The sequence below is a fragment of the Neofelis nebulosa genome, chromosome 3 (assembly GCF_028018385.1).
Source record: "Neofelis nebulosa isolate mNeoNeb1 chromosome 3, mNeoNeb1.pri, whole genome shotgun sequence".
Taxonomy (NCBI): domain Eukaryota; kingdom Metazoa; phylum Chordata; class Mammalia; order Carnivora; family Felidae; genus Neofelis; species Neofelis nebulosa.
The window spans coordinates 157,877,318-157,893,751 of record NC_080784.1 but is presented as its reverse complement, the minus strand read 5'-3'; positions in this window follow the sequence as shown (position 1 = coordinate 157,893,751).

The following is a 16,434-nucleotide window of genomic DNA, read 5'->3' as shown; positions in this document are numbered from 1 at the left end:
CCCCTCTCTCACTCATGGGCACATGCACACACATGCTCATACTCTCTCTCCCAAAATAAATAAAGTTAAAAGAAAGAAAAAGAAAGAAAGAAAGAAAGAAAGAAAGAAAGAAAGAAAGAAAGAAAGAAAGAAAGAGAAAAAAAGAAAGAAAGAATAATACATCATTACTAGAGTAACAGCAAGCATTTGGGGGTAGGAATGGTACATTACTCATCTTTTACATTACCAAACAATATAATCCTAGGACCAGCATGTAGTTAGGGATTTCCTATAGAATTCATATCTAAGTTCTGTTATTCTGCATGTGAATAAACGGTAAACAGATTAAACTGTATTTATCTTCTTTCTTTTTTCTTAGCATCTAACTCTATTCAGTTTTCCCATGTTTCTAGATTCTAATAAAAAAGAGCTGACGGGGCTTTTGGTGGCTCAATTAAGCATCTGACTCTTGATTTCGTCTCAGGTCATGATCTCACAGTTCATGAGTTCAAGCCCCATGTCAGATTCTGTGCTGACAGCTCAGAGCCTGGAGCCTGCTTGGGATTCTCTCTCTCTCCACCCATCCTTTGCTGTCCCTCCCTCTCTCTCTTTCAAAATAAATAAACTTAAAAAATAAAAAGAGCTGATAGATATAGTGACTCAAAATAGAAAACCTTTTTTTTCCCCTCTGTCATGTAATAACCAGCAACCTAAGTGTCTCAGGTGTAATCGTTGGGTAATATAGTATTCTTGCCTGGAAAATTGTTCCTTCGTGTCACCGTTTCAGCCCAGTTGTGTTTCACTGCACATAAACAGGACTTAAAACCTCTCTCTTCTTTCATTCTCTTTTTTCATCTTTTTTCCCAATATATGAAATGGATAAGGAGTATTTTACACAAAATATTAGTCTAGAAGGATGTCTGATTTAGTTACAAACACAGTAGGGGCTAAAATACGAACAAGTACTCTCTAACTGTCATCCCCGTTGAAGTCTGTACATTATTTTAATGATGTTATTTGTACTCTATCACACCTGAATTCCTTATTCAGAAACTGCCATCTCAATATGTTTAGAACCTACAAAATCTATTTTCTTTTCCCTAAATTACATTTCATTTTTGTACTAACCATATAAACATAATGCTACTACTAACGTAACTCTTTTATTATATTAATTAGACTTGCTTGTGAATATCTTATGCAATTAAAAACTCTAATATTATAAAAATAATTTTTCCACTAAAAAGGACTTTTTTAAATAGCATTGGCTTTGGAAATAATTCCTAATTACATATTTTGTTGTATGGCTTTTTAAAACCAGTTTCATTTAATAATACTATATGTGGTGGTTGTATTAATCATAATATATATAACAAAATAAATCTCTTAGGTTTTTATATATATAATCTGAAACTGACTTATTTAAGGTCATATTCCATTCTGTCTAATCGATTCTAGTCCTGTTTCTAGTTATCTCACAATACACACTTACCAAAAAGAGAAGAATATAAATACAGCAGGAGAGAAAAGAAAAGAAAATGGAGTAAAGAAAATAAATTGTATAGTCCTACTGTTACATAGAGAGCTATTTAACCTCAGAACCTTCACGCCCCCTGGCTAGATTTCTCCAAGAGACAACATCTTGAAAACTAATTCCATTTCCTTAGAACTCTCTAAAAGCTTCAATTAAATTGTGTACATACTCAGAAGCTGAACCAAAGGTCACCTACCCAAGCAAACAGGGAAAACACATAATTGTAAAACATTCAATAAATGTGTTTTAAACAACTGCAGAATGTGCCAGGTTAACTTCCAAATTATATAGTAGAGTGAGGGTCTAGCCTAGAAAAACAGCACATATTTTGTTTCCCTCCTTCAACCTCCTCCTTTCCAGTCGAGCCTACATTTCTCAATCATTAAAAAATTCCCGTCACTATTTAATGTGCTTCTTTAAAGTCCAATGAATCATGTCCATTAGCTTCATCTAGATAAGCTCATTAATGAATATATTATCATTATAATTGGCCCTGGACTCCTGAAACAAACAAAATAAGTGAAACATTGAATCTTTAACTACCTCATGTTCTATATTGTGCTTGGATTGCTGAAATATGTACCTTTTCATAATCAAACAAAAACTCATTTCAACAAAGTCAGGAAGAAGAAATAATAAATAGATAGGGAGAAAAAATAATAATCTCTTTTCACAGCAATTGTTTCTACAATATTTGGAAGATCAGAGAGCTGTCACTTCCTCTAACATTATTTGCAATATTTTTGTAGTCAAACCTACTACTTATCTACTTTGTTAGTGAAGTATGTGTTTTTGCAAAGCCATGGCAATAAAGACAAAATATAACTATAATGCATCACATTGTAGACCTACAGTTTTATCATCTCACAACATGTGACAATAGAATAGAGCTTATATTTTAGAAAGTTAATTTTTCAAGTTGCATAAGTATGGGCAGTTTTACAAGCAAATATTATACACTTCTCATTGTCTAATAATTAGGGGGGAAATGAAAGAAAATGTTGTTTTAAGAAGGACATTTAAGCAAAATTGTAAAAATAATTATCAAAGCCTTAATATGAAAATGAGAGATCACGTTGTCCTAAATAGATATGCTCAGTTTCTCTGAAGATCTCTGAAGGCCTGTGGCCTTCTGTCTGTTAAAGAGTAAAGGATCACACTAGATAATGAACTGGCATGGACTGCTTGTTTCCTTTTATGAAATCAATCCAGAAAAGTTACCAGAGCCAGAGAAGAACTTGGACTTAAACTAGGAATTAAAAGGAACAACAACAAAACAACAAAACTCCAGCAACAATAGAAATGACAACCCCCTGGGGAGACAGACCATTTTCTTCCACTGGTAGGTGCTAGAGGCAGGAAGAATGAGGGTCAGCGGGCCAACCCAGAGGCAAAGGCAACCATCCATGTCAGGAAGTGGGAAGCAGAGTTTTATATTCCGTTTTTACCTCTCTCCAGCACAGACTTTAGAAAGTCATACTGGGCCCTTTCAATCAGACCAACCAACAGCAGCATTCCAGACATTAGCACAGAAGTCCATGGGAGGATTATCAGGTGAGCACAAGTCCTGCTCCCTACTGAGACGAGAAGTTGAAGGATTGACCAGAAAACCATGAAAATTCATTCCTCCACTACTTCCTTTTCAAATATCCAGTATGATTAGATTACAGCTTGGAGACAATACTCCCACAAAGCTGCTTCTCAGTAAGGATTTATAATGATACCTCACTCAAGACAATTTTTGGTAGAGTGTGGCTTTGGAGTCAGCCACTCTGGCACTCGGTGTTCAGTTTTCCCTAAACTCCTTGTGACCAACACGGATAACTCTTGACTTTTGTCCTTCCTAATACACATTGCAGACAGTGTGGCTGATAATTCTCCTTAGAAGGGCATGAAGCCACAGGGCAAAGTAACTGGACACTTGAGCTACATGACTACCTTAAATATGAAGTAACTTACTAGAAAACATATCACTCCAAACAGAGTTACTGAAATGGGCACATAAGTTATTTAAAATAATACGTTTGTACATAAGTAAAGATGGGAGCAAATGTAAATCAGAAATAAATTGCAATCATGAATCAAAAAGAAGAAAAATGGAGTAAAACAAATGAGACAATATAGTGCATAAGTAGTAAGATGCAATCTGCTGAAGAACAAATTAGTGAGTCAGAAGATCAGATGCATGAACTCTCCTAAAGGTAGCAGGAAGGGATAAAGAGAAATGGAAGGTATACACAGAAAGATAGAGATGCCAATATCAGATAACAGGAGGCCCAGAAAATTAAAAGCATAAAAAAAGACAAGTGAAAGATGAAAGATCACAAATCTAAGTGATCTATACATTGACAAAGGGGATAGATAATGTGAAAGGTGAAAACACTAAAGCCCATAGAAAGTGATCACGTATAAAAGTGCAAGGATCAAAGAATGTCAATGTCAGTGGATACAAGGAGACAGTATAATATTCCTCAAATAGTAAAGGAAAATAGTATTGAGCCAATAATTTGATAGCTACCTTAATTATAATTTAAATGGGTGGCATAACAGCAGTAACAAAAATCTCTGAATTAGAAGGCCTTAGAAAAGGTGCCATACCAATTAGAGAAGAAATTAAAAAATATATGGAAACAAACGAAAATGAAAATACAATCCAAACGCTTTGGGACGCAGCGAAGGCAGTCCTGACAGGAAAATACATTGCAATCCAGGCCTATCTCAAGAAACAAGAAAAATCCCAAATACAAAATCTAACAGCACACCTAAAGGAAATAGAAGCAGAACAGCAAAGGCAGCCTAAACCCAGCAGAAGAAGAGAAATCATAAAGATCAGAGCAGAAATAAACAATATAGAATCTAAAAAAACTGTAGAGCAGATCAACGAAACCAAGAGTTGGTTTTTTGAAAAAATAAACAAAATTGACAAACCTCTAGCCAGTCTTCTCAAAAAGAAAAGGGAGATGACCCAAATAGATAAAATCATGAATGCAAATGGAATTATTACAACCAATCCCTCAGAGATACAAACAATTATCAGGGAATACTATGAAAAATTATATGCCAACAAATTGGACAACCTGGAAGAAATGGACAAATTCCTAAACACCCACACTCTTCCAAAACTCAATCAGGAGGAAATAGAAAGCTTGAACAGACCCATAACCAGCGAAGAAATTGAATCGGTTATCAAAAATCTCCCAACAAATAAGAGTCCAGGACCAGATGGCTTCCCAGGGGAGTTCTACCAGACGTTTAAAGCAGAGATAATACCTATCCTTCTCAAGCTATTCCAAGAAATAGAAAGGGAAGGAAAACTTCCAGACTCATTCTATGAAGCCAGTATAACTTTGATTCCTAAACCAGACAGAGACCCAGTAAAAAAAGAGAACTACAGGCCAATATCCCTGATGAATATGGATGCAAAAATTCTCAATAAGATATTAGCAAATCGAATTCAACAGCATATAAAAAGAATTATTCACCATGATCAAGTGGGATTCATTCCTGGGATGCAGGGCTGGTTCAACATTCGCAAATCGATCAACGTGATACATCACATTAACAAAAAAAAAAGAGAAGAACCATATGATCCTGTCAATCGATGCAGAAAAGGCCTTTGACAAAATCCAGCACCCTTTCTTAATAAAAACCCTGGAGAAAGTCGGGATAGAAGGAACATACTTAAAGATCATAAAAGCCATTTATGAAAAGCCCACAGCTAACATCATCCTCAACGGGGAAAAACTGAGAGCTTTTTCCCTGAGATCAGGAACACGACAGGGATGCCCACTCTCACCGCTGTTGTTTAATATAGTGCTGGAAGTTCTAGCATCAGCAATCAGACAACAAAAGGAAATCAAAGGCATCAAAATTGGCAAAGATGAAGTCAAGCTTTCGCTTTTTGCAGATGACATGATATTATACATGGAAAATCCGATAGACTCCACCAAAACTCTGCTAGAACTGATCCATGAATTCAGCAAAGTTGCAGGATACAAAATCAATGTACAGAAATCAGTTGCATTCTTATACACTAACAATGAAACAACAGAAAGACAAATAAAGAAACTGATCCCATTCACAATTGCACCAAGAAGCATAAAATACCTAGGAATAAATCTAACCAAAGATGTAAAAGATCTGTATGCTGAAAACTATAGAAAGCTTATGCAGGTAATTGAAGAAGATATAAAGAAATGGAAAGACATCCCCTGCTCATGGATTGGAAGAATAAATATTGTCAAAATGTCAATACTACCCAAAGCTATCTACACATTCAATGCAATCCCAATCAAAATTGCACCAGCATTCTTCTCGAAACTAGAACAAGCAATCCTAAAATTCATATGGAACCACAAAAGGCCCCGAATAGCCAAAGTAATTTTGAAGAAGAAGACCAAAGCAGGAGGCATCACAATCCCAGACTTTAGCCTCTACTACAAAGCTGTCATCATCAAGACAGCATGGTATTGGCATAAAAACAGACACATAGACCAATGGAATAGAATAGAAACCCCAGAACTAGACCCACAAACGTATGGCCAACTCATCTTTGACAAAGCAGGAAAGAACATCCAATGGAAAAAAGACAGTCTCTTTAACAAATGGTGCTGGGAGAACTGGACAGCAACATGCAGAAGGTTGAAACTAGACCACTTTCTCACACCATTCACAAAAATAAACTCAAAATGGATAAAGGACCTGAATGTGAGACAGGAAACCATCAAAACCTTAGAGGAGAAAGCAGGAAAAGACCTCTCTGACCTCAGCCGTAGCAATCTCTTACTCAGCACATCCCCAAAGGCAAGGGAATTAAAAGCAAAAGTGAATTACTGGGACCTTATGAAGATAAAAAGCTTCTGTACAGCAAAGGAAACAACCAACAAAACTAAAAGGCAACCAACGGGATGGGAAAAGATATTTGCAAATGACACATCGGACAAAGGGCTAGTATCCAAAATCTATAAAGAGCTCATCAAACTCCACACCCGAAAAACAAATAACCCAGTGAAGAAATGGGCAGAAAACATGAATAGACACTTCTCTAAAGAAGACATCTGGGGGCACCTGGGTGGCGCAGTCGGTTAAGCGTCCGACTTCAGCCAGGTCACGATCTCGCGGTCTGTGAGTTCGAGCCCCGCGTCAGGCTCTGGGCTGATGGCTCGGAGCCTGGAGCCTGTTTCCGATTCTGTGTCTCCCTCTCTCTCTGCCCCTTCCCTGTTCATGCTCTGTCTCTCTCTGTCCCAAAAATAAATAAAAAAACGTTGAAAAAAAAAAAAATTAAGTATTAAAAGAAGACATCTGGATGGCCAACAGGCACATGAAAAGATGCTCAACATCTCTCCTTATCAGGGAAATACAAATCAAAACCACACTCAGATACCACCTCACGCCAGTCAGAGTGGCCAAAATGAAGAAATCAGGAGACTATAGATGCTGGAGAGGATGTGAAGGAACAGGAACCCTCTTGCACTGTTGGTGGGAATGCAAATTGGTGCAGCCGCTCTGGAAAGCAGTGTGGAGGTTCCTCAGAAAATTAAAAATAGACCTACCCTATGACCCAGCAATAGCACTGCTAGGAATTTACCCAAGGGATACAGGAGTACTGATGCATAGGGGCACTTGTACCCCAATGTTTATAGCAGCACTCTCAACAATAGCCAAAATATGGAAAGAGCCTAAATGTCCATCAACTGATGAATGGATAAAGAAATTGTGGTTTATATACACAATGGAATACTACGTGGCAATGAGAAAGAATGAAATATGGCCTTTTGTAGCAACGTGGATGGAACTGGAGAGTGTGATGCTAAGTGAAATAAGCCATACAGAGAAAGACAGATACCATATGGTTTCACTCTTATGTGGATCCTGAGAAACTTAACAGAAACCCATGGGGGAGGGGAAGGAGAAAAAAAAAAAAAAAGAGGTTAGAGTGGGAGAGAGCCAAAGCATAGGAGACTGTTAAAAACTGAGAACAAACTGAGGGTTGATGGGGGGTGGGAGGGAGGGCAGGGTGGGTGATGGGTATTGAGGAGGGCACCTTTTGGGATGAGCACTGGGTGTTGTATGGAAACCAATTTGACAGTAAATTTCATATATTAAAAAAATAAATAAATAAATAAAAATTAAAAAAAAAGAAAAAGAAAAAGAAAAAAAAAAAAAAGAAGAAGAAAAGATGCCATACAGAGACCTGAACTGGAAACACTTGGGAAATAAAACTCAAAAAATAAGAAAACTTAGAAGACTGGTATTTGAATCTCAGACAGCCTGCTTATAAAGTCCAATTCTTTTCACTCTACCATAATGCCTCTATATTGATAGTAATATTATCTATTTTAAATATATTTTTATTTAAAGCATGGTACAGAAGTTTTTAAGTTCTTAGGAGGAATTACATGATTATCTAAAATTTGATTCACTTAAATGACTTCGTTATATATTAATTAGAACACCTTTCACTAAACTGATATGATTATAACATTATGATCCTGGTATAAGTAAGTGTGTGTCTGAGAAGGAATGGGAGGCCCCCCAAATAACTGGGGGAGCAGCTAATTTTCCAATTGAACTGACCAGAACATTTGTGTAGCCCTTATCATGTGCAAGATATTGTGGTGTATATAATGTGACTGAGGGGACATGATGGTTTTGATGGCATAGTCATAAAAAAGATAGTCCTTTTACCTCTTATTTGTCAGCCCACATAAGTTCTATTTGTTCACCACCAAAATATATCCTAACTACAACCACGCCTTACAACTCCACTGGCACCATTTTGTTCCCTTATCACTGCTTCTATGGTAGTAATCTAATGCTTTTCTGTACATCTACGCATGTTTTCCATCTGTATATTTTTCCTGCAATCAGCTTGAGTGATCATTTTAACACTTTGCTCAGATGGCAGCATTCTCCTACTCAGTCTTCTCCAGTGGCTTTCCATACATTAAAATAAGCATGTTTTACATACACAGCACTGTTCTAAGTGCCAACGTGCACTAACTCGTTTGTTCCTGAAACATACTTAAGATCCTGATAAATAAATTAAGGCATAGAAATATTAAGCTTCATACCCAAAGTTATCTAACCAGTAAGAGGCAGTCAACTTTGAAGTTCATGGTCTTTCCTTCTACGTCAGTTCTATCCAAACTGGCTGACTGATTAATGCATTCTCCTCCACTATCCTGTTACTGCTGCTCTCTTAACATTAGACTCCAACTCTTTGCTGGACACATGGATGCTTCACATAAAAAACACACTTCCAGCCTCTCATGGGGCTAGTTATGGCTATGTGCCTATGATATGGCTGAAAGATATAAAAATAATTGTTCTGAGGAAGCTAAATGAGAAACTTCCTTACCAGATGTCAAGAAGGTGTCTTTGACTCTTCTTTTCTATCTCCTTATCCTTTCTGATTATTGGGATGCAGACATACTTGGCCAGTCATCTTGGAGCCGGTGGAAGAGACCTGTACTTTAAGAATTAAGGAGAAAGTCAGAAAGGACCTGGCTCCCTGATCATAACCAGCCCTGGATATTCTACCTCCAGACTTCTCTTACTTGAGGCAAAAATGAACTCTATCTTGCCTATGCACCATTATTTATTTGTTTTTTTGGTCACATGTGGCCAAAACAATCATAACTAAAGAAATTCAAGTGGAAGTGTTGAGTATTTAAGTTAGATGTAAGAGGAGTTGAATCCATTTACATTAGATATGAGCTAGCTGTGTAGCACTGAGATATAAATAGCACATAGATTTGTCATGAAATGGATGAATATTTAGAATCCATACAGACATCATTATGATATTTCTTAAACCAATGAAATAAATACACGGATGAGATTATCATGTACAAGATATATGAAAGATCAGGATGTTTGCATTATGTTTTCAATTTCTCAGATAGGTATCAAAGCTAATAATAATAAAATATATACTAAGGACTTAGTATATGCTGGGTACTTTTACACATATTGTAGGGATTTCTTTGATATATACAACAACCCAATGAGTTAGGTATTACTTTTATCTCCATTTGAGGAAGGAAACTGAGGTTCAGAGAGGTGAAAAACCAAAAACTAAAGCATTTGTAAGCACTGGAAGTGCAGCTGAGGCCCAGCCTCCTGACGGTGTGTACATACAGGCTTGATGCCTCTGTCAGAGAATGCATAATTCTGGTTTATCATGATTACTTGTTCAGTGTTGGTTTTTCTTTAGTTTGTCATCTTCTCCAAGCTAAGAGATAAGCCTTATGCAGCAGTAACATCAGAGCCAGTAATGTGCCTTGCACTCAGGAGTCACTGAGTAAATGACTTTGAGTGAGCAATGGGGTTGATTGAGGCAAGTATCTCAATTCTCACTTTCTTAACACAACCAAAGCAATGGGTTCTAAAGCCATTTCTATTTTTAATATTAAACGCATTTCCAACATTTACATTGTGTTTGTTTGTTTGCTTGCTTGTTTGTTTTAGGCCATAGTAAATCTATTCGTTACCATCAGTGAACTAACAAGTGACTCATGTACTACGCTGCTTGACACAATCAAAAATTATCTTGGGGTTTTCATTTAAGAACATAAATCTATGTACATTAAGCATTAAAGTCTGATTTCAATTAAAGCATGCAACTTGAATACGAGATAGTGTAGAGGAAACGTTTGCTCCAACGAAAACCCTGTCAGTAGTATTTCTATGATGCTGATTACTTTTAAAATGTTAGAGCAGCCTTTAGAAGATCACACATTCAGTTCTGGTTTTGTGGACTTGTATGACATTGGCTTTCTTCTTCTTCTGAATCCATTTATTTTTTGTTCTGCCTCATGTGGAGGCCACTTCATTAATCCAGCCAAGATCCAAAAGATGCTGGGATTTTTGCTCATTTTTGCCCATTTATTCAGCTTTACACCCACTTCCATGCATATAGCCACAGCATCACACAGCTAGATTTTTGGAGATGCCAGTAAATTGCACAGTTGCTTCATAGTAAATAAGAGGCCACATACCACACTCATCACTTCCCCCTCTGCCTTTGTTCACAGAGTTGCATATGTGGAAGCAAAAACAGCCGGTCTGTGTTGTCAAAAGTCAAATGCTTTCAAGCAGTTGCCCTGGCTCAATTCCTACCTCCTAGCAGATGTATGAATATTATCCCAGCCCTCCATTACAAATCAGAAGCTGCATACTGCCAAACAGAGCCAACAAATTCCAAACCCAATTCTAGAAACTGAAGAATGAAAGACTCACAAAATTAAAATAAGTCCAAAATAGGGTTCCCAGCGAGATGGTCGAAGCCTTATCAAGGTTCACCAAACTCATTCCACGTATAAACACCACTAACCAGTGCCAGGGACTAGGGACACACTAGTGGAATAAAAAGGCCTCCCATGACCCTTTCAGAAATCCTAATAAAGTCCTCATGACCTCCATTTGCCAAAACAGAAGCATGATGAATAAATGCAAAGCACTGTATGCACTTAGACTAGCAACATTTTCAAATTTGAGCACTAAAGAAAGAAGAAGAAGAAGAAGAAGAAGAAGAAGAAGAAGAAGAAGAAGAAGAAGAAATGGTGGTGTCTGTGTGCCTTAGTCAGTTAAGCGTTTGACTTGGTTTCTCCTCAGGTCATGATCTCACAGTAGTGGGATTGAGCCCCTCATCAGGCTCTTCACGGGGCCTGGAGCCTGCTTGGGATTTTCTCTCTCCCTCTCTCTTTGCCTCCCCTCCCCCTCAAAGAAATAAACATTTAAAAAGGCAAAATGAAAAGAAATGGTTCACACGGCAAGATTTCCATTTTCCTCCTGTAATGAGTTGTTGAAACTTGTGAGATCCCCAGATAAAAGACATTTTATTTCATTCAGGCCTGGACTCTTTTTTTTTTAACTTTTCTCCATTTGGATATGGAATATACACCCCCAAACCTCCACTGGTATCATCACACACATACTTGAGATTCCCCAAGAGGACCCCTTTCTGAAGTTTTCTTGGCAGATCCATACCTAGCCTATAGTAGCAGAAATTCTGTTAATGCAGGCTCTCTCCCAAAACTACTGTCTTGATGCAGTACTCACTACAGTTACAAAGTCTTCACCAGCCTCTGAAAAATCAAAATCATGACGTATAGACAAAGTGAGCCTGGGTCACATCTGGAGAAAACAAAACTAGAGGAAGGGACCTCTTACTAAGCACCTACAATGCACCAGCACCATCCTAAGCATTTTACATTCTATTAAGTAATTTAATCCTCTGACCAATGTCTTAATATAGTTGTTATTATCATTGACTTCTTTTTTTTTCACAGATGAGGAAACTGAGTCCCAGAAAATTTAAGCTAACGCCTAAGATCACAGCAAGTCGTGAGTGGTATGTCCGGATTCAAATGCAGGCAGTCTCATTCCAGTGCTTTTTGGAAGCACTTTTTGGAAGACTCCAGTGAGTCTTTTCACTACTACCTATGCTACCTCTCTTTACTAATGACAGCTAACATTAGTTAAGCACTTTCTAGGTCTTTCCTAAGTGCTTTGCGGAAGTGGGATCATAAGCAGCCATCTCTCTTCAAGCCATCTCTCATCTGCTCAGCAGACTGAGAAAGAAACTTCCTGGAAAGTCAAGTCATGTTAAAGTGGTGGAGACTGCTGCAGACACCAATGTATCTTTGCAGGATGGACTTTAGCAATAGAAAGGCAAAAATATAGGGGAGCTGTATTAAAGAGGTATCTTTGGTGTGTATCACCCAAACTTTCAGTTAACCATGTCCCTTACAAAGCTGAGAAAAATAGTACTAGATTGATATTTCAATTTACTATGATTTACTATTTTGTTAATAATTGCTTTATACTACTTGGCAACCCCTTCTTGTATGCCCAGTTTAATATTTAAATATGAAGAGAAAACTACTTTGGGCCATCTGAAGGAAAATTTAATCTGAATGCAACGTGGTTCCTGTTCATTGCTTTTTAAACTGAGTTTATTCAAAAATGATTTCAATCATTGAGTTCAGAACTTTGATTAAGTTATAATTGGAATGAGGATATGGATAAGAAATCTCAACACAGGGAAAAAGAGGTAGGTCCATAACTAAAGATGTAGCAGGATTAAAAATTGCTCTTAAGGAAAGAAAATGGTTTTCATTGCTTTCACTATATTAAACACATAGTAGAAACTTGCTGAGTCCATGACACTAGGAAAGTTGAGAATGAGAACAAGACAGGAGATGAAATTGTTCTGCATGAGAAATAATAGCAATGTGAGGATTTGAATTTGGTAGTCTAGTGGAAATAGCAAAGGATATCAGGTTAGAGAAAGAGGCCCAAGGAGATGGTGAGAAGCTGAGGTCTAATGAAGCAAGAAATCCCCTATGGCATAGAAGAGATGATAAATTTTCAGGTTAGTGGTTTCTATTTGAATTTGAAATTTTCTTCTTCCTTGGGCTCTAATTACCCTTTGCTACCCCTTTGGTAAGTGTTGGTAATATGCAATAACCTTGTGTAATGATTTAGGAAAATGAAGGGAGAAATCAAGCTGTCTGGGTCTGGCATGATAGCAGCTGCAGAAGTTTAGAGTGATGATGAGAAAATGGTGAAGACATGAGGCATCTGGGTGGTTCAGGTCATGACCTCCTGGTTTGTGAGTTTGAGCCCCACGTTGGGCTTGCTGCTGTCAGCACAGAGCAGGCTTCGAATCCTTGGTCTCCCTCTCTCTCTCTGCCCCCCCCCACCCTCTCTTTCCTATCAAAAATAAGTAAACTTAAAAAATAAAAAGAAAGAAAAGAAAATGGTGAAGCTGGATGAAGCGTCCTGTAAGTGGAGCATTGTAAGCCCTGTGCAAGTGACTGGAGACATAAAGGTGGCCCCAGAGACTCAGCTCAAGCTCAAATAATCTGTCTGAGAGTCAAATAAGAAAGGAAGAAAGGAAAGAAGGGAAGAAAGAGGGGAGAAAGGGGGATAAAAGGAAGAGAGAGGAAGTTATTTTGCCTAGGAAATTTTAATTATTTTGACAAAGGGGCTACAAAGAATGATACACACTCCCCAAACTCATGTCCATCCCCATGAACAAATGTAGAAAGCACCTAAAAAACACCTGCAACTCACAGAGCAAATGATTCCCACAGTAGTTACTGCATCAAAACAGAGACCTAGATCTCAAGCTAGAAATACAATAATCACATTATCATATTTTCTCTAATAAAAACAGTGACCTCAATCTACTGGTTTTATTCAAAACAGAGTGGAAACAATTATTACATTAGGCCTATAATTGTTTATTTTTGTCTGCCAGTAACAAAGCATCATGTACATGAAGGAAACAAAACACATTTTAAACAGAGTTGACACTTTTAAACTCTGGCTGTGCACCAGCTTTCATTTAGTGACCAGCCCAAAATCACATGCATACATGGAGTAACAAGAATATATTTTTGAACTGATGGTGGGGACCTTTTACACATGTTAGATAAAATAGAGTCATACAGCGCAAACAATTTCTACCTAGGAGATAAGAAGTACACAGTGTTATATTTATGAGGTCATGAAACTAGGGGATATAGACAAAAATCCAGCTTTAAATCATTGATAGTAAAAAAGGAAAGGAAAGAAAAGAAATAAAAGGAAAAGAAAAAGAAAAAAAGAAGGAAAGGAAAAGAAAGGATGAAGGAAAGAGCTTATTATCTGTAAATGTTCATTTTTCAGGGCTCATAGCGAGGTAAAGCATAGGCCAAATTAATACATAAAACCACTATGCCATAACAAACAGACTTTTTCAACTCTATGTATATATTAAAATTGAATATCTTAGACTTCACCCACACCCCAGATGGATGGTGTTTAAGTCTGTTCAGGCTGTTATAACAAAAATATTACAGACTGGTGGCTTAAACAGCAGACGTTTATTTCTCACAGCTCTGGAGGCTGGAAAATCTAGGATCAAAGTGCCAGCAGGTTCCATGTTTGGTCACTTCTGGTTCACAGATAGCCCTCTGCTGCTGTGTCCTCACATGGAAGCAGCGGCAAGAGAGCTCTCTGGGGTCTCTTTTATAAGATACTAAATCCATTCGGGAGGGTTCCACTGTCATGACCTAATGACATCCAAAAGGCCGTGGCTCCTAGTACAATCACAGTAAAAGTCAATATTTCAACATATGAATTTTGGAAGGACACAAACATTCAATTTATAACAGATGATGACACATAAATAGACATGAAGTTGTCATTCAGTTTCTATTGAAGGAACACACAGCTGAGTCAAAGGCCGACCTACCGGGGATAGTGTGACTGCCCATCGCACGGAGGTAAAACTGATTATGTCTGTAATTTAGCAAGGAACCAGGCCTTTCCTAACTCAGTGAAAACACAAGCCATTCGGCGGATATTATTTTTCTTGGAATTTCATGTTATTTAAACATGAGGAATTATCCCCAGTCCTGCGTCCTTGCCCCTCCATTACTGTAGTGACCGAATGTCACTGCACACTCAATTTCTGAATCTTTAAGAGAGTGTTGAGTACTCATTTCATCAGGAAGACACATAGACACTTTCTTTTCTGGGCTTCAAATATCACATGCTAGCAGTTTTGGATTCATCAACCCTGTTTATAAAACCTATGTCTCACACCTCTCTGTACACATGGTAATTTGGAAATGAAGCCTTAGTTCATAATAATTTAAATTTTGTTTTACAAATCCATAACCAAAAATGCTAATGCTACAGACCTTGTCTCTTCTTCTGTTATATTCAGAACCAGTAATGTATAGCCACTTGGAATAAAGATTTGGTAGTTTTTTGTATTAAGTTGAACATAGACTATCCAATGACACAGACATTCTACTTCTAGATTTTTTACCCACAGAAATAAAATATACGTGCAGTTCCCCAACGACCTGTTCACAATAATTATAGTAGCTTTATCCCCTATTCCAAAAAGTGTCAACAACCCAATACTATGTGCTACATTCATACAAGAGAGTGCTACTGTAGAATAAAAATAAGCAATTCACAGAGAGATACATTAATAATTTTGCAGAAAAAAGCCATACCCAAATGAGTACACACCATATGACTCAATTTATATGAAGCCCTTCAGCAGGAAAAATTAATCTATGGTAAAAAACATACGAAGAGTATATGTCTCAGGGGATGGGTTGTATTTGGAGAGGTAAGAGAACTTTCTGAGTAATGACTTTTGTTGATTACCTACCTTTTTCCCAATAACATATTGTAGTTTTTATTTTTATTTGCTTACTTAACTTACTTTCTTACTTACTTATTGTTATCTCTCTCATTCCTAATTCCAGAGCGCGATCTCGGTAATTACTGAAATGGTAACGCAAGCAGACCAAACATGACTAAAAGAGGGAATTATAATCCATGCTTGGGCAAGCACCTTCTCTCTTGACCTTCCACTGGACACAAATAAATAAACATTGCCATAGATACTTCCAGCAGCTGTTTTAAGAATATGATGGGAACCAATATAAAAATGAAGTCCACAAGTAGGATGATAGCACAGAGATGTAGAAAGAACTTGGATTTTTGGTCACAGCCCTAACCATTAAACTCAGCCAGTTCTGGAGACTGCCCTAGTCTGTACTTCTTCACATTGGAACCTTTACATATTCTAAACTGTAGAGCAATTTGAGTGAGATATTCTGCCGACAGCCAAAGCATGCTAAATGGAATGGCTCCATTTTCCATTTGTGATTCTTGTTAAATTATTTCACTAAAAATATTCTAGAACCTGGGTTTGATATCTTATTTTGCCTCATGCAAGATTTCCTCAACTTCGAGGAAATTTACACACTCCAGAATTTTCAATTATGGCCTGACCCAGCCAATCTCTAGCAAAGAATGGGGGGAAATTTATCTCTATAATCCCAAAATAGCTTCTAAATGCAGTTTTCCTGGCCTATGTAAATGATATCTCCATACTTCCA